This window comes from Gopherus evgoodei, chromosome 22, assembly GCF_007399415.2.
Source record: "Gopherus evgoodei ecotype Sinaloan lineage chromosome 22, rGopEvg1_v1.p, whole genome shotgun sequence".
NCBI lineage: Eukaryota > Metazoa > Chordata > Testudines > Testudinidae > Gopherus > Gopherus evgoodei.
Window position 1 is genome coordinate 10,168,638 of NC_044343.1, and position 26,845 is coordinate 10,195,482.

Genomic DNA, 26,845 nt, shown 5'->3' on the forward strand with positions numbered 1-26,845 from the left:
CCGTGGTGATGGTTTTTCTCATGATGTGGACAATTATCTGAGAGAGATCCAGCATGTGCTTTTCACACAAGCCATCAGATGAGATGCTTTAGTTGGGATTGGTCCTGCTTTGAGCAGGGGGTTGAACAAGATGACCTCCTGAGATCTCTTCCAGCCCTGATATTCTATGAGGACAAAGGCCAAGAGGAGCAAAGCTGGAGGCTTGAAGTGTAACAGCCATATCTGTGTGTACACACTCAAATGCGTGGTGTGATTTTCAGAGGTTCTGAGCACTCTCAGTTCCCACTGAAGCCAATAGGCAGCGGAGACAGTAAACACCGCTGGAATGTCAGGCCACTTGCTGCGCTTCTGTGCCGAATTACGGCCATCGGCGTGAACTTCTGCTCCACTTGAAGTCAATGGCAAAATATACTGGGGCCAGGATTTCACCTTCAGTGTCTGCCTTTAGGCACCCAGAACTTAAATTCTTTCTAAATTGTCTTGGTCCCAAGTTTTACAGACTTGGTGTCCTAAAATTCGGCATCTAAAATTGTATTTAAGCAGCTAATGCAATATTCAGGTACTACAGGCTGCCTTTGGGTAACTAAATATGGACTAAATTGTGCCCAGTTCTGCAAATGTGGCCTTTGGGTACTATACCCTTGGAATAAGGCTTGCTGAATGCCTTCTGCTAAGGCAAGCCAAACACCCTGTGTGATAGTGCAAAACAGACCCCAGATTTCAGATGTTCCACAATTGCTTGGAGGTGCGATTGGTTTCTCCTTCATTGCTGGTTTTAATACTTTATGCCTAATTGGCGGGTATGACCCATCTCCGTCAGAAATACAGGCACTCGGCCAGAGAATTTTTATTGAATTGCTAATTTTTTTTATTAAAAGCAAATGGGATTGTTGACAGTGCAGGCGGTTAGTGTTTGCAGAGCAATAGGGACAGGCATGGTGCATCCAAATAAAAGGATGAAATCTCTTCCCCATGGGCTTTAGAATCTAAATTTAAATAACTCACACACAAAAAGTGCAGCAGATCAGTGGGGGGAAGGGGCGGAGAACTGAGACGGCGGGCAACTGTTTAGATGGGGAGAAAATAACTGCTTGTGTGGGGCAGCATAGGTTCTTTTCTGCAGAGAGCAGATCGTGTATACAGATATATTTGGCTAATCACCTTTTAGAATAGCCCTCAGCACTAGTTATAAAGCATTTTTCATCCACAATCTCAAAGCGCTTTTATAAAGCAGGGTCTGTGTTATGGTCCCCATTCTATAGAGGCCTAAGTGGAGACCCAGGGGAGGAAAAGATTGCCCCAGGATCACACAGTGCCTAGGTCAAAGTCAAGTATCAGAAAGGTAGCTGTTTTAGTCTGGATCTGTAAAAGCAGCAAAGAATCCTGTGGCACCTTATAGGCTAACAGACGTTTTGGAGCATGAGCTTTCGTGGGTGAATACCCACTTTGTCAGATGCATGCATCTGACGAAGTGGGTATTCACCCACGAAAGCTCATGCTCCAAAATGTCTGTTAGTCTATAAAGCGTCACAGAATTCTTAGGTCAAAGTCGTAATGATTAGCCCAAGGTCGTGGAGCAGGAGCGAGAAGAACCCAGCCTCGTGCCTCACAGTCCCATGCTCCAGCCACCTGAATTTTTCCAAATTCGCGTCAGTCTCTTTTGCTGTGGGTGGGTTCCCCAGGCAAAGTGCACTCTTGGGCGGAATTTGAATGAAGAGAGTGGGAGAGCGTTCTCAGCATCAGGAGCGGCATGGGAGACGTCAGTAAGTGGGAGGAAACCAGAAAAACCCACCAAGTGTTCTGGCCTGGGAGCAAATGGAGTACCAGGCCAGCACTCTCCGTAGCACCTGTTCAGATCATCACCGAGGGGGCTCCAGACCTGCGTGGAGGGTTTTGGTTTTTCATTTAAGAAGTGTGGCGCTGAAGGTGAAGCTAGGAAATGTCACTTGTGTGTCTCAGGACTGGGGCCTGGGCAGTCATGTCTAGTGGTTGGAGGCAGCCTTGCCAGCCAGGAAGAGCCCTGAGGGTCAGAGCTGGAGCCAGGACCGAGCCATCAGAGCCAAGGCGCTGAGCTGGAACCAAGCCAGGGAGCAGGACAGGAGCAAGGCTGACGCAGAAGGAATCACAGCCGGAGGTATAAACCCTGAGCAGCCAGTGGCTTGCTGGCGTTAGCGGGGGGCTAAGTGCACACTCTCAGTGAGTGCCGGCCAATCAGGTGGTTCTGCTGTAGCCCACCCGGGCTCATTAATCAGCCTGGAGACTAAAGGAGCTGGTCCCTAGCTCCGCTGCCCAGGGTGTCTTCTGCCAGTGACCAGTGCCGGGTGCCCCAGGGGGAATGAACAGAACAGGTGATCACTGAGTGATCCATCCCCTGTCGCTCATTCCCAGCTTCTGGCAAACACAGGCTAGGGACACCATCCCTGCCCAGCCTGGCTAATAGCCATTGACAGACCTATCCTCCATGAACTTATCTAGTTCTTTTTGGAACCCTGTTATAGTCTTGGCCTTCACAACATCCTCTGGCAAGGAGTTCCACAGATCGACTTTGCTTTTTGTGAAGAAATACTTCCTTTTGTTTGTTTTAAACCTGCTGCCTATTAATTTCATTTGCTGACCCCTAGTTCTTGTGTTATGAGAAGGAGTAAATAACACTTCCTTATGTACTTTCTCCACACCAGTCATGATTTTATAGACCTCTATCATATCCCCCATTAGTTGTCTCTTTTCCAAGCTGAAAAGTCCCAGTCTTAATAAACTCTCCTCATACGGAAGCCGTTTCATACCCCTAATCATTTTTGTTGTCTGTTTCTGAACCTTTTCCAATTCCAATATATCTTTTTTGAGATGGGGCAACTACATCTGCAGACAGTATTCAAGATGTGGGCATACCATGGACTTGTATAGAGGCAACATGATATTTTCTGTCTTATTATCTATCCCTTGCTTAATGATTCCCATCATTCTCTTCGCCTGTCTGACGGCCGCTGCACATTGAGTGGATGTTGTCAGAGAACTCTCCACAATGATTCCAAGATCTCTTTCTTGAGTGGTAACAGCTAATTTAGATCCTATCATTTTATATATATAGTTGGGATTATGCTTTCCAATGTGCATTACTTTGCATATATCAGCATTGAATTTCATCTGCCATTTTGTTGCCCAGTCACCCAGTTCCCTTTGTAGCTCTTCGCAGTCTGCCTGGGACTTAACTGTCTTGACTAGTTTGGGATCATCTGCAAATTTTTCCACCTCACTCTTTACCCCTTTTTCCAGATCATTTAGGAAAATGTTGAATACGACTGGGCCCAGTGCAGACCCCTAGGGGACACCACTATTTATCTCTCTCCATTCTGCAAACTGACAATTTATTCCTATCCTTTGTTTCCTGTCTTTCCAGGACAGCCCACGGCAATGCTGCAGTGCAGGGAGCAACCTCTGAGATGGCCAGGTGCCCATCCTCTCCCCAGGAGAATGCCAGAGAGGTACAGAGATGGGCAGGTGCCTGGCCGGATGCCCACCCTCTCCCCAAGGGAGTGCCAGAGAGGTATAGAGATGGGTGGGTGCTCGGCCAGGTGCCCATCCTCTCCCCAAGGGAGTGCCAGAGAGGTATAGAGATGGGCAGGTGCCTGGCCGGGTGCCCACCCTCTCCCCAAGGGAGTGCCAGAGAGGTATAGAGATGGGTGGATGCTCGGCCAGGTGCCCATCCTCTCCCCAAGGGAGTGCCAGAGAGGTATAGAGATGGGCAGGTGCCTGGCCGGGTGCCCACCCTCTCCCCAAGGGAGTGCCAGAGAGGTATAGAGATGGGCAGGTGCCTGGCCAGGTGCCCACCCTCTCCCCAAGGGAGTGCCAGAGAGGTATAGAGATGGGTAGGTGCCCAGCCGGGTGCCCACCCTCTCCCCAAGGGAGTGCCAGAGAGGTATAGAGATGGGCAGGTGCCCAGCCGGGTGCCCATCCTCTTCCCAAGGGAGTGCCAGAGAGGTATAACTTATTGCCCTACTATAGGAGGATTGCTGTTAGCTGTATGCAGTCTATGGGCTATGCCACAGCTGAACAGTTCTGATTCCAGTCTGCAGAGGGCAGTGGAGGCTGCACGGCTAGACAATTACAAGATCATTTCCCTAAGTATCTTTCCAGGTTCTTAGTTGCCCCATACTATCCGGGAGCATTTTCCTGCTGCCTCATCCACTCCTGGACCTCAGCCCAAAATGCTGCTCTTAGAAGCAGGGACAGCCTCTGGCAGACAGAACTCCTCCTCCTCCCAGGGCCCCGTCCGCAACTGGGCTGAAAGCAGCCTGGAATCAGGCCTCGTGTCAGTGGGAAGCTCCTGCTGCAGCATCTTCCCCTGCTTGTTCCTGGCTGTTTCTTCCAGGCCAGCTCCAGGTTTGTTGTTTTTCTTTTGTTTACTGAATCAGCTGAATTTGGTGTTCATATAACAAGTAGGTTGGTGCTGCGGAGAAAAGCCAAGCGCTGTCACACTGGTGCATGCTGTGCCCAATTCTCCCTGCAGCTCCTCCAGAGCACGTCCTGCAGCCCCGTCTGCTGTTCCCAGGGCTTAATTGGTAATGAAAGAGGTGCCAGGGTTGGAGCAATTTTTGTACTTTCATAACTGATGTGGCAGAGGTGCCCAGGCTATGACCTGCCAAGCGTTGGCTGTTCTGCTCCTAACTTTATTCACAAGGATGCTATGCAGTCAACAAACTACCTGCAACTTGCTGTATCTACACAACAGCAATAGGGGGCGCTCTACTATTCCTTCCAATACTGAGCCAGGCAGGAAGGTGGGGAGAAAGGGAGTGTGGGAGCAAGTCGAGGGCGGGAGGGAGGGAGGATAGACGGACACCAGGTTGGAAGTCCCAAAGATGAGACACTCTATCTTCAAATGAAAGCCTCATTGGGGCTTGTGAATGCAGAGAGAATCTCCGGAGGGGGGAGATTAGATTGTGAGGTTGTCAGCAGATGCCAGATGCTGGGGAGAACAGAATAGCCTTGGTAAATGCTAAGAGGAACAGAGAGGGACCAAAGCATTGCTTTGGGGTGGAGGATCTCCAAAACTGGACCAGCTAGTTTGTGCTTCCCAACTGGGATGCAGGGCCAGTCGGTGCCATGCCAACAACCGCAAGCCCTTCAAAATCATGAGCCAGCCACCCCCAAAAGCATGAGGCTGGCTTAAAAGGCATGAGATTTTCCAAAACCCACGCACTCCAGCCCCCTGGTCACTTTTGTTTTTCTTCTGTACACTCCTGCCAAGCTGTTGGTATTTTGCTGGCCATGAGGCTTGCAGGAGTGAACACAACATGTTAGGTTCTATCTCACCAGCATTGGATCTGTCAGCTCCCCTGCCTCTTTGCATGGTGCCTTGGTGTGCAGCCCTAAACTGCATTGGTTTTTCTGCTGCCCCATTACATTTGAATCTCCTGTCTCCAAGCCCTTGCTGTCCCCTCATCCTTTTTCTGCTCCATCTCACTGCATGTCAATGCTCCACCTTTTGCATTTTCCCCTAGTGAATCTCAGTTTCACTTATTTTTAATCCCTCTTTGAAAAGTCCTTTTATATTAATTCTTTAATTGCAAACACTGGTGTTTGCAATTTCTCCTCATTTAGCATCATTAGTGTGGTTCCTTTAATATGCTGTTTATCTTCCCCTATCTTCCAGATCAGTAACGAAAGGATATTTCTCTCCAACCCAAATCCTTGCAGTTCCCTACAAGACATCTCCTTCCTATGCAACACAAGGCTGTTTAGCCTCTGTTTAAGGTTCCTTAGGCAGTCTATCTATCCAAGCCAATGTGAGTTAATTGAAGGGTGCAATTTCATGATTGTCACAGAGCGTGGGGGAGTCAGGGCCCTGCAACCCCCACTTCCTGCTATTCACCGTGACTCTCAGCCAGCCAGGATAACAGAAGGTTTATTAGACAACAGGAACACAGTCCCAAGCAGGGCTTGTAGGTACAACTAGGACCCCTCAGTCAGGTCCCTCTGGGGGGCAAGGATCTTAGACCCCAGCCTTGGGGTTGCCTGCCTCTTCCCAGCCAGCCCAAAACTGAAACCAAAAACCTCTCTGGCAGGCTCTCTTCCTTTGTCCAGCTTCACGGGCAAAGGTGTCGACTCCCCTCACCCCCTTTCCTGGCCTCAGGTATTGTCCCTCACTTAGTCATCCCCTGCTCTCCCATCCCCCCTGCAGATAGTCCCTACTGCGTCACAATGAGACCCTGTGTCATGGGCTTTACTAAAATCCAACTAGCAAACATCGCCTCCCCCACTCATTTTGCAATTCCCTCTGAACAAGTAATCAGCTTGGGCGAGCAAGACCTTGACTTTATACCGCTGAGCTGTTTATTCCTAAGTGGTGACTCCATCGCCGTTCGCTGATTTGTGGTCTCGTAATATCTGTTCCGTTATTTGATTAAGGGTTACGGCGAAACCAATCTGAACTGCAAGTGGAGTGCTAGCCGGCTGCATATGAAAAGGATACTATGCACACGCTGTGCTAGAGAACATTGAGGTTTGCACCAAAGACTTGCAGCATTCAGTCATTTTGACTGCTTGCTACTGAATATCAATGAGAGGTAAGATCGCCCCATGGCAGAGTGATGGATGGTGCAGGGGTCCCTTCATCCTAGAATGTATACCGGTGAGGATCTCTTCCCCAAGGAAAAGCAGTGTGTCTAACAGGCATAGCATATGGCTCAGCCTCAGGAGTTGTTGTTGAGTCTGTTCCCAACTCTGCAACTTGCCTCCTCTGTGATCTTGGGCTGATCACATGTTGTGGTGCCTCAGTTTCCCCTCACACAAAATATGCTAACAAATGTCCCGGTGAATGGGATCCACCACTGTAGCTGGACTCCAGCCAAGCCCCTCCTACTGTCAGTAATCTGCCTGTCCCAGTCCCAGCCCAGCCCGCAGGAGCTGTGCTAAACTGCTCTCTTCTGGGAGGCACATCCATCACACATCCAGCAGGCATAGAAACCTCTTCCAGTAGGCAAAATCACATCACGGTTTTGCTTCCAGCAAAGAAAGTGCGAGTTTTATGGTGAAAGCAATTTCCCTGGCTCCAGATTACTAACAACAAACTCAGGCCCACAGGCTGGGGAGGCAAACAGAGATTAATTGACTTGGAGTTTTGAAACAGGGTCTTAATAACTAGGTTCAAATTAGCTACCGTCACCTTTTAATCCCGGGGAATTGAAATGAAATGTGAGTCTGCACAGCAGCCTTGGGTTAGTCCCGCTCTCACCACACACACAGCCCTTTTAAAACATGTCTCGGGGAAGGGAGGTATCTTCTGTTTTCACAGGCTCTACTATTTTCATCATGGTATTATCTGAAGCACATATTTTAACTCCCCACCTGTGTATCTAAACCACTACTGTTTTACCTGCAAATCAAGAGGAGGACGAGATCTGAGGGGGAAAAGAAAACAAAAAGACATGACTTGGGCCTGTTCTGTTTCTCCAATGAAATTATAAAGCCACATCCCAAGGCCAATGAACAGCATCTGAGTGTCCAAAGAGCAAGACATGATTCTCCATCAGCCCAGGCGCGGGGCTGGGTGACAGGACGGGCATGTAGAAACAGTGGCACCCAACGAATAGTGATAACACCCGGCATTTCCCACGCAGAATTCTGCAAAGCGCCCAAGGCCCGGCTTGACATAGTCCTGGCTGGGATGATTTAGTTGGGGTTGGTCCTGCTTTGAGCAGGGGGTTGGACTAGACACCTCCTGAGCTCCCTTCCACCCCTGAGATTCTATGATTCTAGGAGCACTGAGAGCAAGTAGGGTCTACTGGGCCCGAGCCTGGGAATCAGACCTGCCTCCCAGTCCTCATCACTGTGGCAGGTCACTGCCTGGCCAGTTGCTCCACCTAGAAAAGGAGACAATGAGGCTCCTCCCTTTTTGTAAAGTACGTGGGGTGGGAGCCAAAAAGGGACTTTGAGTGCCACAGCACCTAGAAAATCACCGGAACACACTGTGACCCCCAAAGCCCACTCAGCCCCCTAGGGTCCCTGTGCACTGCATGGGGTAAGTGCCTAAGAATGCCATCCACAAAAGCCGGCACTGCAGCTCCCTGCCTAAACCAGGTGGACGACAGGCATGGGTGAAGCCCTGCCCCTCTCTCAGAGACCGACACCTCCATCCAAGCTGCATTGGGACATCTGTCGGTTTAGCAATCCCCAGGCAGGAGCTCACCACCTGGAATCGGACAGCTGAGGCCTGCTTCATGGATCCTGCCCTTTGAGAGAGAGACAATGCAAGCTAACTGCTAGGGGGTCTGGTAAGCTGTGAGGCTTTGGATTGGAGCTGCAGAACAATTTAATGTTGCACTTTGTGTCCCCAGCCAGATCTCCCTAGGGAAGTGATGGCGGCCCACTGGCTTGGCACATTGAAAACTAGTCTGGCCCAAACACCGATCAATGCACAAGTAGGCACAATTCTGCGGCAGCAGGGAGCAGGGCTGGCCAGGCTAACTGGTCTTATTAATTTCTGGTGTTTGTGCTGGACAGACATTGAGGAATGAATCCACAATTGTCCAGTGAGAGGGGAGGGACATCACCCCAGTGCAGATGCTTATTAAGTGGTGCTGGAGCAGGAGGGAGTGTGGCTGAATAGACCTGCCATTGGCTGGGCAGTCAGCAGGGGTGAGCTCGGTTGCCTGGCTCTGCCACTGAGCCACCATATAATCTTGGGCAAATTCCTTAACCTCTGCGTGTCTCCTCTTCCTCCTGTTTCAGGACCCTGAGGCAGGTTTGTAAAGTGCTGGGAGCTCACTGGGTGAAAGCTATAATGTCAGTGCTGCGTGTTGACAGGGAGATAACAAAGAAGGCGCTTATGCAATCAGTCTGAACCAGCCCCAACAAAGATGCCCCTGGGGGGGCAAGAGGACAAACCTACTCCTTGCTCATTCCCTCTGCTGCCCTGGATTTCTACCAGCCTGGCTTTGCTTCACACGGCAGCCGAGGAAAGCGCCGCTTGGCCGGGGTGTCCTGATGTCTCAGACAAACAGCCCCGCTGCGGCGGCGGCTGCAGAATTGACCCACAAACCCGCCGCCACAGCGGGCGGGGATGATCCAGCCCCCCGCCGGGGGTGGGGGCGCTCTGCTCTGCCAGCCCGCCCCCTTTCTGCGGCTGGGGACTTTTGCGAGGATCCCTGACACCTGCTGAGAAGTTCTGGCTGGCGGAGCTCGCCGGGCTCGGCAGCGGGGGGAGCCGCGGGACCCTCCCTCCCGCCGCGCCTCGGCCGGGGCTGGAGCCGAGAGCAGGCGGGGGCTGCAGTCCGCGGGCCCCGGGGATCCGGGCGTGTTTCCTCCCTGCGAGCTCCAGGCGAGCCCAGCCTCCAGCCCGTGCCCTGGCGAGCAGGATGGGCAGCCCGGGCGAGCCGCCGCGGTGAGTGCGGGGGGGTCCTGCCCGGATCCGCGGGTCCTGGCGGCTGGCGAGCTCTGCCCAGCAGCGTGCCCGGAGCTCGCCTTGCGCGCTGCATGCGGGCCTGAGAGCAGGCGCCGGCGGTGGGTGTCTGGGGGGGCTCTCGGCGAGCCGGGCCAGCTGCCCAGGGACTTGGAGAGGTGCCCCCCCAGCCCCAGGTGCCCGGCGCTGCTTGCACCAGCCGGGGGGAAATGGGGTTAAAACAACCGAGCAGCCCTGCTGGCCCCCTGGCAGTATGCGGGGAAAGCAGGGAGCAGCCGGTGCCTTGGGGTCTGTGTCTGGCTGGTATTGCAGCAGGTCTAGTGTCCGTCCTCCCGCTCCCCATCCTCTCCCTCCTGCTCTCTCCCATTCGTCTGTTTCTCCTCTGCTCTTTCCCCACCACCTCTCATGTCCTCAGCCCCTGGTCTGCACCTCCAACTCCTAGCCCAGCCTCTGCTTGAGGTATCACTTCCCTGCTGCCCCCCACCTCCCTGCCCAGACGTTGCTGTCGGAGGACCCCCTTCTGGCTGTGATCAGAAATGAGCCCTCTCCCGCCTGCACAGCATGCCAGGCCCCCTCCTCTGCTCTAAGCTGAGTTCATCTCGCCCCCTCCCGTGGGGGCAGGACAGGAGTGTGCTCTGGAGTGTGGCCCCTGGGGCTTTGGCCAGTCTAGTTTGCATGGAAAGTGAACTGAGAGCTGGGCTCCAGCGTTAAGGCCAGAAGGGACCTTTAGGGTTATCGCATCTGACCTCCTGCACAGGACAGGCCAGACAAACTTCTGCAACAATCCCAAAGCTTCTTTAAAGGCTTCCAGGGATGGAGAATCCACCATGTTCCTAGAAGAGTGGTTCCAGCCGTTAATTCCCCCTACTGCTAACAAAATCTGCACCTTCTTTCTAGCCTGAAGTAGTCTAGCTTCATCTTCCAACCCTTAACTCTCATTGCACCTTTTCCTGCTAGATTAAAGAGCAGTCTGCTACCAGAAATCTCTTCCCCGTGTGAGTTCTCGTAGACCATCCTCGTGTCCGCTCTTGACCTTCTCTGGGGTAAACTACACTGACTGAGCTGCTTAAGTGTTTCACTATAAGGCATGTTTTCCAGCCCACAAATCATTCTTGTATCTCCTTTTTGAACCCTTTCCAATTCCCTGCCTCCCAGAGTCTGTCTGCTCCCTTCCTCCTCCATTTCTTAAAAGAAAAAAAAATGCCCCTTTATTTTAGAGGTAGGCGAACCCTTCCACTCAAATATCCTAGATTCAGTTTCAACATCTGTGTTGTGGGATTGTGTTTCAAGTGGGGGAGGCTGTGAGAAGCGACGCCCCTAAAGCAGGGGTAGGCAACCTATGGCATGCGTGCCGACGGTGGCACGCGAGCTGATTTTCAGTGGCCACCGGTCCAGGGGACTCTTGATTTTAATTTAATTTTAAATGAAGCTCCTTAAACATTTTAAAAACCTTATTTACTTTACATACAACAATCGTTTAGTTATATATTATAGACATAAAGAAAGACTTTCTACAAACGTTAACATGTATGACTGGCACGCGAAACCTTAAATCAGAGTGAATAAATGAAGACTTGGCGCAGCACTTCCGACAGGTTGCCGACCCCTGCCCTAGAGGAAAAGGAAAAAAGCAGAGACTGAAAATCCAATATAGTGTGAGAGAGAGACAGATGCTGAACAAAAGGGAGGAGAGAAAGAGAGACACGATTGGATAAATGACTGCAGACAACAGGGTAACCATGTACAGCCCTGTGGTCACATATGCCACAGTGAGACCTCCTGCACCAAAACTCCCCTACCCCTGGAGCTAAATAAATAGCTCCTTTGCTTTGACCTAGCTGGCTGGAGCCAGCCGCTGGAGGGAGACATGGCCACACGTACGCTACCAGCCTATGAAGCCCATCTCTGCCAGCCTAGTTCAGGTGCATTCTAGGGCTATCAGAGAGCGCACACAGTCGTTGGCTGCTTTGGGTGAGTTTTTGCTGCTTGAGTATTTGTCTGGAGGTGGTTGTTTTTTGATACAAGGACTGTATTGTGAGGAGCAGCTGGATGAAAAGTTTGGCGACGTCCCCTGAGGGGAGAAAAAAGCAGCCGGAAGGTTTGTAAACCCGCTGGCTCTGGGAGGTGCCCGTCCCTAGTCCTGCTAGACCAAATCAAGTTTGAACCAGCCTTTGCCCTCCTGTTGTGGAAAGATTTTCCCTGAAACACTGTAGGGAGAGCGGAAAGGGCTGAAGGTTTGAAGAACACCCATGCTGACGGTGTGGAGAGGAGCAGGAGTCCACTCTCATTTGGGTCTCCAGCAGGGACGGAGAAGTCAGGAGCTGAGTTCTTTTTCCATATGGGGCAGGGCGAGTGGAGGGATCTGACTCCATGTGACCTCCCCCTGCCTTCCTTCAGGCCTGGCTGAGTCCACACGGGACTCCAAGCAGGCTGGCTCTGGTGAAAGGGAGTGGGTTGTGTGGCCAGCAGGGAGAATGTGCCTCCTGTCATCTCCATCTGCAGCCAGGCAGTTTCCTGAGTTGTCCTGCCAGGCACTCGGGAGATGAGCAGATCTTGTTACAAGCCATGACCCACAGCGTGGTCCTTGCCCGACTGCCACCGTTTCTAGTCATGGGGCAGCACAGAAAAGGGGGAACTCGCACGGCCCATCTCATCATGCCTCTGCAGGGGGAGTTCATGGCTGTTGGCCGAACCTTACGCGGCTTCATTTCAAGCCTCTGCGCTAAGCACTTGTCCCGTGCTTCCGAGGTCATTCTTTGGGCCTGAGGCACGTTGTGGGGAGGGGAAGCTTTGGGCAGAAGAGGGAGGACAGGAAATTGCTCAATGTGGAATTCCAGGGAATTCCTTCCTTGTGCGGAGCAGGACCCCTCTGCCTTTGGGATCCAGCAGCGATGCTCACTGAGAAGGGCTCTGAGGAGACGCACCGAAGGCATGTTAAAAAGCTTTAGGAAAGCAGGACTGAGGGACGGAGTGGTGGGTGGGGTCAATGGATGCCCAAGTCCCTGTTTCCCCAGCGTGCCAGTCCGACACCCGAGTGGCAGGGAGTAGACATGGTTTCCCTCTGTTTGTAGCAGTGGTGCGGTGTTTGCTGTGGTGGGAGGAGGGGGATGGTCTTGTGGCTCAGGCCCTGGACTGGGGCTTGGAGAACATGGGCTTGGCTCCTAGCTCCTCGGCAGACTCCCTGTGTGACCTGGGGAACGTGTCACCAAATCTCTCCATTTCCCCCCGCTCCAGTTCTGGCTCAGTCTCCCCTAGTGAACAGTCACCAGGTAGGTGTATTGGACCCAGCCTTTGGATCCTCCCTTCTAAGCCAGCTGGCTCTGAGCAGCTTCCAGGCACTGTCTCTAGTCCTGGCTTCTCAGGCACACTCCTGGGGTGCCTGCGCCCTGTCGGGCACCTCTTTCTTGAGCGGTAGGAGCCCCACAGTCCAGCTGCCCTCATCTCAAGACCAGTGCTGAGCCTCCCTGGTAGCTTGTGTATGCTCCCATCTGAGCTCCATCTTCATAGGTGCTCTGATTGATAGGCATAAACCAGGGGTCAGCAACCTTTCAGAAGTGCTGTGCCGAGTCTTCATTTATTCACATTCTGATTTAAGGTTTTGTGTGCCAGTCATACGTGTTAACGGTTTTAGAAGGTCTCTTTCTATAAGTCTATAATATATAACCAAACTATTGTTGTACGTAAAGTAAATAAGGTTTTTAAAATGTTTAAGAAACTTCATTTAAAATTACATTAAAATGCAGAGCCCCTCCGGACGGTGGCCAGGACTCGGGCAGTGTGAGTGCCTCTGAAAATCAGCTCGTATGCCACCTTTGGCACGCGTGCCATAGGTTGCCCACCCCTGATATAAACTGACACCAGTCTCCTCCAAAGTGTAGTACAGAATTGCAGGATTAGGTGCATTGTGGGTAGGTCTGGATAGCCTGAGGTTTTGGAAAAGTTTGGATCCATTTCACAATTTTGTGGATTGGTCATTGTTGTACAAGAGTTTTAACCCTCCTCTGGATTATCTGGAATTCTGCCTTGTTAGAGACAGGCTGCTGGACGGGCCGGCCCATTAGTCTCGTCCAGTTTGGGAATTCCCTTGTGAATGAATCAGTGGAGCCATTTCTGGTCCTCCCTTGTCTGATCTCAGTTGGGAGAAAGAAGCAGTAGAAGAGAATAACCTTTTAAGAAAGGGAAATCCTATTTTCCTTTGAATGGTTATATTAATAGAAGTCAAAGGGAGTAAAAAGATACCAAACAATCACTCAGAAAACAGAACTGCCCCTAGACATAACCTTTTTTCCCATGAGACACTAGCTCATCTTTAAAGCTGAAATGTTGGCTTCTATTGGCCTTAAAAATGAAGCCAGCCAGCCTCATGCTACTTTGACCCCACTGCTTTTTTAGTTGTGACTTATTGTGACCATTTTGTGATCACACATTTCGTGCATTCTGGCCCAGTGGGCAAAGAGGTAGAACTCTTGGGTTCTATTCCTGTGTCTGGCACTACCTTTCCTTTATCGCCTTGGGCCAATTACTTAACCTCTCTGTGCTTCAGTTACCCCTGCATAAAATGAGGGTAATGATGATTGATTATTTGAATTGTGGGGGTGCCTAGCAGCTGTGTCCCCACTATGCTAGGTGCTGTACAAACAAACCAAAGAGATCGTGCTAAGTATGACTTTATTTTTATTAACTCGAAAAGACCAGGCTATTGTGGGCTTAATGCAGACAGCCATGTGATGCAAAAGCAAGTCTGATGACTACATATAGATATGCAAAAGAGTTAATTCAATACAAGAAATGTGAACTGTGTCCTTCAATACGATTGTATAAGCATAACTAAAAATTCCGATAGGAAGCTGCCAGTTTGACAGCCTGTTGATTGATTTGGTTTAATTTAATCTAATTTAGGTATTCATAGACATTTCTACGGTGCTCATTAAAACCTCAGCAGAGTGGGGTGGGAGAGAGAAACAGCTGCTGGAAAAGAGACGGCAGAAAGAGATGAATTTTAGATCCAAGCTGCACCAAAAAGTGAGGGGTTGGCTCTGGGGTTCCAGTATGGAGGAATGAAGGGACTTTTTCACATGTGGCCAATGACTGTGTTCTTATTGCGAATCTCGGGATGTTTGATGTCTGTCTTAAAGCCCCATAAGGTTGCAAGAGAATCACTGCTTTCCTTTCAAAACGAAAAAGTTGAACTGCAGCCATGGCGGTTGCAAAGAAAAGCCTGAAACCTGTGCCGGGAGCGTGCCCAGCCGGCTCAAAAACCAGAAGACAAATGAAAAGGGCCCCAAATGTATTATTTCTTTAAAACAAAAAAAAAATTAAGATTTTAAGCCAATCCCATGATTTTTTTAGGGGATGATTCATGATTTTTGAAACCTTGGGATTGCAGCAATGAGAAATTAAGTTCGATGAGCAAGAATTCTTCTCCCATTAACGCTGGTGCAACTCAGCTGGCTTCAGTGTCGCTGAGAGCAGAATTTACTCAGCCTCAAAACTGCGACAAGAATTTGCTGTGCTACGGGTTGGAAAGTCTGTGGGCCATTCCCATGCTTTCCAATGGGTGGGCTGAGCTTCCCGCAAGATGCGCTGGGCCCTCAGCTCTTATCGGGAGTGCACAGCATCTTTCAGGAGGTACTTGGGACCCAGTCGTGGCAGGTCTCTACTTCTCAGCCAGAGTCCAACCAGACCCCCTACCAGTTTTCTCTGGGTAAAGCACTAGCCATGTTCTCCATTATCCTGTTACCACTCAAGAAAGAGACCGTGGAGTCATCGTAGATGATTCTTTGAAAATATCTGTTCAGTGTGCAGCAGCAGTCAGAAAAGCGAACAGAACGTTAGGAGCCATTAAGAAAGGGATAGCTAATAAGCCGGATAATACCATAATGCGACTCTATAAATCCATGGTGCCTTGAATACTTGTGTGCAGTTCTGGTTGCCCCATCTCAAAAAGGAAATATTCAAATTGGAAAAGGTACAGAGAAGGACAGTAAAAGAGTAGGGGGATAGAACATCTTTCGAAGGAGGAGAGATTAAAAAGACCAGGACTGCTCAGTATAGAAAAGAGACCACTGAGGGGGGATATGAGAGAGGTCTATGGAATCATGAATGATGTGGAGAAAATGGCTAAGGAAGTGTTATTTACCCCTTCACGTAACACAAGAACCAGGGGTCGTCCTGTGATATTAATAGGCAGCAGGCTTCAAACTAATGTACTTAACGCAGTCAACCTGTGGAACTCCTTACAAGAGTGAAGGCCAAACATATAACTGGATTAAAAAAAAATGGATAAGTTCATGGAGGATGGGTCCATCAATGGCTGTTGGCCACAATGTTTAGGGATGTCACCTCATGTTCTGAGTGTCCCTAAACCTCTGATGGCCAGAAGCTGGGACTGGATGACAGGAGATCATTCAAGATTGCCCTATTCTGGTCATTCCTTCTGAAATATTTGGCTTTGTCCGCTGTCGGAACACAGGCTACTGGGCTAGATGGACCGTTAGTCCGACCCAGTCTGGCCATTCTTATGTTAAGCTTCTGGAGATATTGAAACCGGAATAGGCATTTTTAAAGTTTGCTTGGAAATGTCTGGCTTTATTAGCGATGTATGCATTGCTCTGAGGCCCTATAACTAATCACTGCAGTCCCCCCTCTAAGCCATGATACAGGCCTGAATTAAACATTTAATTTGGAAGCTGATTTCAATAGGATCGATTTCCAGTCTTAAAATACCAAGCGCAAATACATCCAGATGCCCTTGTCCTTCTGTGCAATCAATGTGGCCTCTTCTAATCTACTTTTCCTTGGCCTGTGAATAACTCCTGCTCAATCCAGCACTCCCCAATCTGTCTCTGGGAGTTTGTGACGTGTTCTCTGAGCCTGTCTAAGTGCTGAGACACTTGTCTATTACAGGAAGTCTCTTTTTTTTTATGCAGGGGAACACTGGGCAAAATGAACAGACCACTGCGAGCAGTTTGGAATATCGGTGCAGTGGTGAGCTGTGCTGCCACTGACTTCCGATCTGTTTGGGTTTTTATATCGTGCCCACCATCACTGAGCACCCTCCTTGCTATTTCAATTGTCTGAAACTTGTAGCTGTCTCTCGACAACTCTTCGCGGTTGGCGGCGTTGATAGTAGTGTGTGTGGTGTAGCCTTTGGATTGAGCCGGGTGATGTTTGTGCTTTCTCGTGGTCCCCCGTGACCGTCTTGGTCCAGTCGCTTAGCAAGTTCTGTCTCGTAGTTGATGGTGTCGTTCTGCTGAATCACAGCTGCCTTGGGAGGCCAGAATCAGTCTGGAGATAATGAGGTTAGTTCAGTCAGGGAGGATGAGACCCTCTTCTAGCAGTTGAGGTGTGAAAACCAAGGGAGGAGAAACTGCTTTTGTAGTTGGCAAGCCATTCACAATCTTTGTTTAATCCTGAGCTGATGGTGTCAAATTTGCAAATGAACTGAAGTGCAGCAGTTTCTCTTTGAAGTCTGGTCCTGAAGTTTTTTTGCTGCAGGATATGTGTGTGTAATATCTGTGTGTGTGTGTGTCCGTGAGAGAGATTACACACACACACACACACACACACACACTCTCCCTATCTATACTGTCTGGCACGCACACACACACACACACACACTCTATCTATCTATCTATCTATACTGTGTGGGCCAGGTTCTGCTCTCAGCTATAAATCTGCTATTGTGTGGCCAGGAAGGCTGAAGTGTTCTCCTACAGGTTGTTGTATATTGCCATTCCTAATATCTGACTTGTGTCCATTTATCCTTGTACGTAGGGATCTAGTGGAGCAGCACTTCTGGGTGGGCTGCGACAGCCTCATATGTTTCTCTCCTTAATCATGTCAGTGTCCTAAAAGTGGCATTGCTGGAAGTCCTGCCCTGAGGGGAGGGTATCCAGCTTGGTTTTCTGCACCAGGCCTAAGGAGTGCATCAGTCCCAGAGCGCACTGCCTCTCATGTTTGGTTCCTTAAGGGATATCCCAGGCAGAGCAGAAGAACAATGCCCAGAGATCTCCAGGAATTACACTGGGAAGAGGGTTAAATAGCCTTTGGCTAATATGTAGGAGCTAAGAAATAGCATCTCTCATCAGAGGAGCCCAAAGAGCTTTACAAATACTCATTAAGCCTCTCTCTGAGGCAGGTGGTGTTATGCCTCCTCATTTCAAGGCAAGGGAACAGAGGTAAGCAACTTGCTCCATCACACAGGTAGACAGTAGCAGAGCCAGGAATCGAACCCGAATGTTTTCCCTCCACACACACACTGCGCTGTATGCTAGACCATGCTGTCCACAGCACGCGCTCAGTCGCTGCTGGGAAGATCTACTTGCTAGATAGACAGGGTCCAGTTCTGCTCTCGTTTACAGCAGTGTGAACGTGGGGCGAGTCCATGGACGTTCGTCTCCTTGGTGCCGATTTGCACTGGCATAGCTGAGAGCAAAACCTAGCCCAGACAGTATAGGTGGGGAGAGACTTTACTCTCTGTGTGTGTGTGTGTGTGTGTGTGTGTGTGTGTGTGTGTGTGTGTGTGTGTGTGTGTGTGTGTGTGTGTGTGTGTGTGTGTGTGTGTGTGTGTGTAATAGCAGCAAAGAATCCTGTGGCACCTTATAGACTAACAGACGTTTTGGAGCATGAGCTTTCGTGGGTGAATACCCACTTCCTCAGATGCATCTGAGGAAGTGGGTATTCACCCACGAAAGCTCATGCTCCAAAACGTCTGTTAGTCTATAAGGTGCCACAGGATTCTTTGCTGCTTTTACAGATCCAGACTAACACGGCTACCCTCTGATACTTGTGTGTGTAATATCTCTCTCTCACACACATGTGCGCACACACATACACACAGATATTACACCCACCCACGCATGTAAGGATTTGGTTTTAACAGAACTCCTATGAATAGACATAGGCGGGAGAGAGGACTAATTTACAGGTGGATGGAACATTGAATGCAGAAATCTCAGCTGTACTTAGCTACCCCGAGGAGACCACAAGCTGTTGCACTGCCCTCCTGTTTGAACAACGCCAGCCACACTGTCATTGCTCAACAAACCCCTAACACAAGAGGGGAAGTGCCGTGTTTCTCCTCTGGGCTTGGCAGCTCGATGAGATAAGAAAGCTCAGTCTTCATCAAGCTGTTACTTCCCATGCCACTCACAGCATTTAAAAAATAATAAATCCTTCTTCCGTTCCACTTCTAGTGTGGCTAGCCAGCTCCGTGCCTCGGCAAGCTCCCTCCTGGGCACGGAGACCCAGCCCAATGGGATTTCCATATTTGTGGCCATGTCCGGCGTTCAGCCACGTTCATCTCCCTTATTAAGCCCCTTCCCAGCACTGCTGCTCAAAGGTATCTTCACAGCAGCTTTGCCCATCAGCTCCAAGAGCCCCTCGCTGCTTCCAAAAGACTGTAGGGGCATTCTGGGAGCAGGCTGGGCTTCACAGCCTCCCTCACTCTCCCTGGGCCAAATTCTCTTCTATTGGTTTTGGGTTTTTTTTTTCTCTTTCCCTCTGAATTTTTCACAATCGTCGCAATCTGCAGCAAACCTCTCTCATGGGCAGAGTGACCAGACAGCAAGTGTGCAAAATCGGGACAGGGAGTGGGGGGTAATAGGAGCCTATATAAGAAAAAGACCCCAAAATCAGGACTGTCCCTATAAAATCGGGACATCTGGTCACCCTACTCGTGCCCAGCACAGGCTGAGCTGAGCTCCCCTGTTGAAAGTCCAGCGCCTGTCACTCTGGCTGCACGGCAGCCAATGAGTGAATGAGCCCCCCACCCTGTCCACGCCTTGATCTTTAGCTGCCCAAAGCCAAAGCCGCACAGCTACTCTGGTGGGAATGTGCAGTCTCCACCACGACAGATGCAGGGTATGTCTACAGTATGATTACGGCCAGTTTAGCCATCCCCGTCTAGCTATATCCATACCAGAGCAGTGAAGCCACTGCAGAAGGGGCTGGACAAGCCCACCTGGAGCTCTGGACAATTCTTCAGGTAGCTACTCCACACTAACTCCTGTGCTGCCCACGGCTTCACTGTTCCAGCGCCTGTATTAGCTAGATTAAAACTAGCTTGGGGTAAGTCTGTGTGAGTTGCAATCAGGCCCCGTGCCCCCCGCCGCCGTGCTGCCCCGTGCCTGCGGTGCAGACGTCCCCACTGCTTGCTCAGACCTCAGCCCTTCTCTGGGAGAGAGGTTTCCAGTGGCTCCTCCCAGGCAGCTGTTACTGTGCCCTCAGCAGGTGTGGGGCTCTGGGTTACTTTTGTTAATTTAAGACAATAGGATCCAGTCATGAATGGAATGCTGGGTGTGTGCCACCCTTGCCCTCCGCTCGGTGGAATCAGAACTGCTCTGCTGTGTGTCATAGACCCTGCGCTGTCAGCACCAGCAAAGATCCTCCTTGGGCTCAAGTGGCCAGGCCCCTGTGTGTTACAGCAGTTCTGCTGCTGACTGGCCATTCAGTTCCAAGCAGAGCTGAGTGGCAGCTGTGACATCCTAAATTGGCCGTGGCTATCGCTGCAATACATGTCTTTATTCGTGGCTGGCGAAAGGGGCCAGATTGGCAACCGGCCCTGGAGAGTGACATCCTCGTTCTATTCCCAGAACAGGGAACTGCAATCCTGACTCACAGGGGCCATTTCTAAGGGCCAGTGGGGAAGCAGCTCTTCATGGACCACACACAGTCTCTGGCCTCCTGTCCCTGCTGAGGCTGCCCAGAAGAGTCCTGGCCCCAGGTGACAGGGAACTGAACTAAAGTTCCCAGCTCATTTCCAAAGGCCTCTGAATGCATACAGGAGTATCCTGAAATGGGTACAAGCCGAAGGCCTAGGAGAGGGTCCTTATTCAGTTCCCAATCCCAGGAGCCACCAGTGCGCTGACTTTTCCCTCCCCCCGCAGAACAAATGATGAGCATCTTTCCCATGGATTGGGGCCTGCAAGGGATGTCTAGTTATTGTAGATTTCAGGTATAGGGTGATGGCAGAGACTGTGGTCTAGTGGTTAGCGCAGGATGCCTGGGTTTTGCTCCTGGGTCTGCCACTGATTTCCTGTGTGGCTCTGGGCCCAGTGTGACACGCAGGTTCTGCAATGCCCCCTCTTCCTCAGCCAGAACTAAAGGAACCCGTAGCTAAGCTGTGAACCTCTGGCCTTTTATCGCCTGCCACACACAACACGGAGCCTCTCTCCCTCTGAAGTCACAGGAGAAGGTTCTCCCTGGGTTGGGTCTCTGAGGTATCCACAGAGGGCAAAGCCTCTAAGCTGTGAGATTTCCAGATGGTGCTTCTCAGTCTCTGCCTACTTTGTGTTAATGATGCCAGATTGGCTTTGACTGCCCACTGCTGCCTGTTTGCTCACATCAGCTGCCTGTTCCTAAAGTGGACGCGGGCAGGGCGGAGAGTAAACCTGCTCCTGCTTTGGCTTCTATCTTCTTGCTAACCCTGGGCAAGGTTTGAAAAAACCAAATACTTCAGTACTTGTTTATCATTAATGCCACTTGTCCGGCACTCGTGAACAACCCTACGATAACAAACCCCCGTGTGCATCCCAACCCTCAGTAACAACCTGCCGAGAGCAAACTGGCAGATATGGCCCTTCTGAGGAGCTCTTCAATGACAAAACCATTGTGAGGGTCCCCAGCCTCCAGGAGCAACCCTACAATAACCCCTCAGTGCTGAGCATGCTCTCGGGACTAAACAAATATTCAGAACTAAGACGTGCCGACCTTAACAACCAGTGTGCACATATAACTGGCTGGGTGTGTGTTACAGGTCCCATTCTGTGCCGATTCACAGAGGATGAAAGTCTGTAACATGCCTGGGCGCTTTAGCTCAAGCTGTAGCAAATCACACTTTTAACCTTAGAACTCCCCGGTGAGTAAGCCGTCATCCATACCCCGTGGCCGTCATTCATACATCGTGGGGGGAAACCGGTGTTAGTAAGAGCTAAGACAGATTTCTGTATCAAGCTGTCCAAAGTCTTAGTTTTTAATAAGCGACAGTGAGTTAATGAGAGAGAATTTTAACCTGAAGCATCAGGTTTTTGCTTGCAGGAAAAGAAAACCAGACATTAGGGCTGTCGAGCGATTAAAGAAAGTAATTGCATGATTAAAAACATTAATCACAATTAATTGTGCTGTTAAACAACAATAGAATACCATTTATTTTAAATATTTTTGGATGTTTACTACATTTTCAAATATATTAATTTCAATTACAACATAGAATACAAAGTGTACAGTGCTCACGTTATGTTAATTTTTATTACAAATATTTGCACTATAAAAATATATATATATATTTTTCAATTCACTTCATACAAGTACTGCAGTGCAATCTCTTTACCATGAAAGTTGAACTTACAAATGTAGAATTATGTACCAGAAAAACTGCTTTCAGGTGACATTGTAAATAAGAAGTGAGCAGCATTATCTCCTGCAAATGTAAACAAACTTGTTTGTCTTAGCGATTGGCAGAATGAGAAGTAGGACTGAGTGGATTTGTAGGCTCTAAAGTTTTATGCTGTTTTGTTTTTTGAGTGCAGTTATGTAAAAAAAAAAATCTGCATTTGTAAGTTACACTTGCACGATAAAGAGATTGTACTTCAGTACTTGCATGAGGTGAACTGAAAAATACTATTTGTTTTGTTTATCATTTTTACTGTGTGTGTGTGTGTGTGTGTGTGTGTTGTGACGGACCCAGGCCAGTGGGGTACAGGAGTCTGGTAGAGGGCAAATATACTGGTCACTGGATGAGTAGTTTTCTGTTCTGTTCCCTGAGTGACCAGAGCAGGGGCTGCACTAGAGTAATCAGGAACCTGCTAGAACCAATTAAGGCAGACAGGCTGATTAGATCACCTCCAGCCAATCAAGGCAGGCTAATCAGGGCATCTGGGTTTAAAAAGAAGCTCACTTCAGTTTGTGGGGCGCGTGTGAGGAGCTGGGAGCAAGAGGTGCAAGGAGCTGAGAGTGAGAGGCTGTGCTACTGGAGGACTAGGGAGTACAAGCGTTATCATATACCAGGAGGAAGGTCCTGTGGTGAGGATAAAGAAGGTGTTTGGAGGAGGCCATGGAGAAGTAGCCCAGGGAGCTGTAGCTGTCATGCAGCTGTTACAGGAGGCTCTATAGACAGCTGCAATCCACAGGGCCCTGGGCTGGAACCCGGAGTAGAGGGCGGGCCCGGGTTCCCCCCAAACCTCCCAACTCCTGATCAGACACAGGTGGAGCTGACCCAGACTGTGGGGAAGATCACTGAGGTGAGCAAATCTGTCAATAAGCGCAGGACCCACCAAGGTAGAGGAGGAACTTTGTCACAGTGTGTATCTAATATATATATAATAATATAAAGTGAGCACGGTGCACTTTGTATTCTGTGTTGTAATTGAAGCCAATATTGAAAATGTAGAAAAACATCCGAAATATTTAATACATTTCAATTGCTATTCTATTCAAAGTGTGATTCATTTTTTTACTCAGGATTAATTTTTTTGAGTTAATCGCGTGAGTTAACTGCGATTGATTGGCAGCCCTACTAGAAATAATATTTAGCCTTAGACTTGTAGGCGCCAATCCAGGAAGTGGCAGAACAAACCTGTCTTGATCCTGCAAAGCACTGAACCCCACGATTCCCATTAAGTGGGTGAGGAGCCCTATTGATTCAGTTGTGCGATGTACATGGGTAAAGCTACCCAGGTGCTGAAATGCTTTACCAGCTTGGGGCCTGAGCACTCAGCACCATGCAGGATCAAGCCCTTATACACTGTGATGCTCAAACAAACGAATCCTCTCAATCCCTTGGAATAGGTAACGATTGTTGTTGTCCCCATCGTACAGAGGGGAAACTGAGGCATGGACTGTGACTTGCACAAGGGAAGTCAGTGGAAGAGTCAAGGTTAAAGAATCCACTAGACCATCCAGCATTGACATGGCAGGGACACTTCGCCACAACGAAGCCCACGCTTTCACCCCTGACCCCCAGCCCTTCTTCAGAGAGAGGAAAATAGTACTCCAGCTATTACTGGTATCACTGCAGTGCCGCTGAGTCTTAGCTGTGGACCCAGAACCCGTTGTACAGCTCCTAGCGCAGCAGCAATGCCGTCTGCAAAGGGATCCGGATTCTTCCTCCTCTCCAGGACTCCCCAGAAGCCAGGAAATTCCATGGGTGGCCTTGGGCCACTGTTGTACAGCTGCATGTGTTTTTCTTTCAGAGGAGGCCTAAAGCCAAGGCCTTCCACTCATGGCCGTTAATGATCCTATGGTGCTTTTTGCAAATGTAAGGGTACCGATCCCAGCATTTGGCTGAATGCCAACGTAGATCATCATTAAGAGCTTCATTGCTCTGGGTGCAGGAAGCAAGATGGGTCAAAGCAGGGGCAAGGGGAAGGAGGAGGGGATAGAAATAGTATCTGTACGATGCTGCTACGTGTCAGGGCCATTTTAAGTCTCCTTTTGTTGCTTTTCCCATCCGATTTACACAGATGTGGTTGTGGCAAAGTTGCCATTTTGGTGTACGGATCCGTTCTCGTTCAGAGGATCTGCCCGTCCTTTGAAATGACAGTCTGGCCTTCCTAAATTCCCATTCCATGTGGTATTCCTCATTGTCCCTTTTGGGTGCTGTCGGACAGCTGATCTGCTCCACTTACTAATGAGAAGTATGGAAATAAAAATGCAAAAAACTTAGAGAACTCTGATACTAATGCGGCACATCCGAATACAGAATTGGGCACACGGAGGGAGTATATCTTTGAGAGCTGGTCGGGGCATGCGGCGGCTTCCTTAACACTGCTGGGTGATCCTTCTCTTCTGTATTTGTGTTCATTAGTGTAGGCTTCTTCCTGGATTTTGTCTTCTCTCTAAATGGGAATGGTCTTCAGTGAGCCAGGCAGTGTCCCCTGCCTCTGTGCTCTTCCATGCAATTTGCTGGTGTTTCATCCAGCGGCTACCAGAAAACTCTGCACTGTGGCCAGCATAAAAAATTCAAGAGGAAGGGGACATGAGGAATCAGCAAAGATGAGTGAAAGAGCTGCCTGGGTGACACCAGCCAGAGAGCTGAGACGTGAAAGAGAGATGAATCGAGAGATAGCAATAATAAAAACCTACTTTTCATGCTGGCCCAGAGCTGTTTGCTTTTTCCTCTGGCCCACTTGAACTTAAAAGCCACAGCCAATTTGCCAGCAAGTTCAAAGGCAACAGATCATTTCCAAGCCACCTCCATGTTCTGCTCTGAGAAGTGTCTGTCTTGTTATCCTCTGTGTTCTGGCCTTCGCTGCAGTCCCTGAAAGGCGGAGTTCACTGTGGTGGAGTGTTTTGCCTAATGTAGCTAGTGGGTTGGAGTGTAACCAGTCAGTTAAATGTCAATTTTTATATGCAGTTCTATGATGGATTATTTTGAATAGACCACTGTTCTCTAGATATATTGCTTGAAAGTTTTTAGGGTCTTTTTATCATTATTATTACAAATGCATTTTCTGCCAGCTTTCATTCCTAGAGGCGATGGATAGAAAGGGGTCTAGCACAGCGGTTCTCAAACTGTGGGTCAGGACCCCAAAGTGGATCGGGACCCCATTTAAATGGGGTCGCCAGGACTGGTTTAGATTTGCTGGGGCCAAGGGCCGAAGCCAAAGCCCAAGCTGCACCACCCGAGGCCGAAGCCTGAAGGTTTCCTCCCTGCATGTTGGGACTCAGGTTACAGACCCTCCCGCCTAGGGCTGAAGCCCTAGTGCTTCAACTTTGCCAGCTCCCCACTTCCCCTGCCTGGGGTGGCGGGGCTTGGGCGGGCTCAGGCCCCCCCTCCTTGAGTCATGGAGTAATTTTTATTGTCAGGATACTGTCTCCCATGTAGACATACAGGCACTCCTATGTGTATGTTCCCAGAGAATGCCTCCCTGCCACCAAAACGCATCTGCCTCTCAGGTGAAAGGCCACACCTGTTTAACAGCTAATGAAAGTTGTGCTCAGGAGCCCCGATATGTCTGGCAACATTTCTAATGGTTCTATAACCCCCCAAACATCCTGCGTTGGTGGGATTTTGATGCACGGAGGACAGGAAATAGAGAAGAATATGGTATCCAATTAAAATGGTTGGGATGGGTTGATGATTTAGGGGGAGTGATGTAATTGCTAATACTGGGAATTTGGCGAGGAAACTGACGTCAATGACCACCATCTGGGGGTGAAGTCCCTTAGGAGCTCTAACAATCACAGATCGGGGGTTTACATCTCTGCTGAAAGGCAGCAGGTCCAGCAGCACAGCTTGTCCTAGCCCCAGGCAGAGGCAACACAGTGCACTGCTAACTCCAGTCCGTGTAGGAGATCCACATTCATGTTCAGTATGAATGAGCCAATGGTCAGAACCCCTTTTTAATTAGACTTTGCTCTTCTCTTTGTGTTGTGCTGGTTTGAACTTGTCTGAACCCAGGGCCAGGCTGAGATTGCTAAGAAGCCCAGACCAAGGTTCGTGTGCTAGGAACGTCTCTGCTTTGTTCATGGGGGCTCTTTTGAGGAGCAGATTGATAGCACAGGGATCCACGTGTCGCTATTTGAAGTGGGGCTTGGAGATCTTGGAGGGGGGTAGCTGCCTGTGGGGATTGTTTTGGAGATACCCGGCCTTTGAAACGGACCAGCTTGCATCACAGGTTAGAAAAAAGGGCTCTTCCAAAGGATTATCCAAAGGCCTTGAGATAAGTTGGGGGTGGATCAGCAGGATCCAGAAAAGCAAAGACTCCATCGGACACAGGGAATCACTCCAATGTTCTTTCCAGCTTGGAAGAAGAATTTTAGCAAGTGTCTCACAGGATTCCCTGCCAACGCACCACAGGTCTAATAAGTAGATTGCAACCTCCCTTTCCAATCGGGCTCTGTGCAGTAGCTCAAGCCTTTATGAATCCTGAAGTAATCACTGCCTGGGGCTCTGTAGAAAGCTACTCAGAAGCTACACTGGGGTGCTCTGAGACACAAGGCTTACTTGACACCAGTTTCTGATAACTGTGCTGTCTTGGTGACGTTGGTCTATAAATCCCTTTATGGCCTGAGCACTCTCAGACCATGTATCACTGCCACAGCTGAGGTCAGCAGAGATGGTCACTCTCATAGTCACTAGATTTAATACTCTGGGGACAGAATGTTCTCCCTGGAGGCCATTTGTCCTGCACTGGGGATAGTGCAGTTATCAGAGAACTCCAGTTCATTTCCCCCATGGGTGCATTGGAGCCCAGAGGTCTATCACTGGGGCACAGTTCTTGGCTCTTGCCTCCTGGGAAGAGCTGTTAAAATAACAGATTTTTCAGTTTGTTGGCTGAGCTGAAAAAGGTTTTTTGTTTTTTTTTTTTGGTTTTTTTAAACAGTTCTGTCAAACGAAACATTTCATTTTGGTTTGGAGTGTTTCACCTCTTTGCAAATACAACTGAACTCAAATTTTCAATGAAAGGTCATTTGGGACTGAAATGTTTCGTTTTAAAAAAA

The 26,845-nt window shown here is 49.5% G+C and overlaps 1 protein-coding gene across 2 annotated transcripts in view; it reads left to right on the forward strand.

Annotated features, from left to right (window-relative positions):
• Positions 1 to 9,317: 9,317 nt before the first annotated feature.
• Positions 9,318 to 26,845, forward strand: part of LINGO3 (leucine rich repeat and Ig domain containing 3) — a 109,543-nt gene continuing 92,015 nt past the window's right edge. The window contains exon 1 of one of the 2 annotated variants that reach the window (XM_030540646.1): positions 9,318 to 9,382. The gene's annotated coding sequence lies outside the window, so the exon portion shown is untranslated. Of the gene's footprint in view, positions 9,383 to 11,337; positions 11,372 to 26,845 lie in introns of those variants that run through there. The other variant, XM_030540647.1, reaches the window with a different exon arrangement.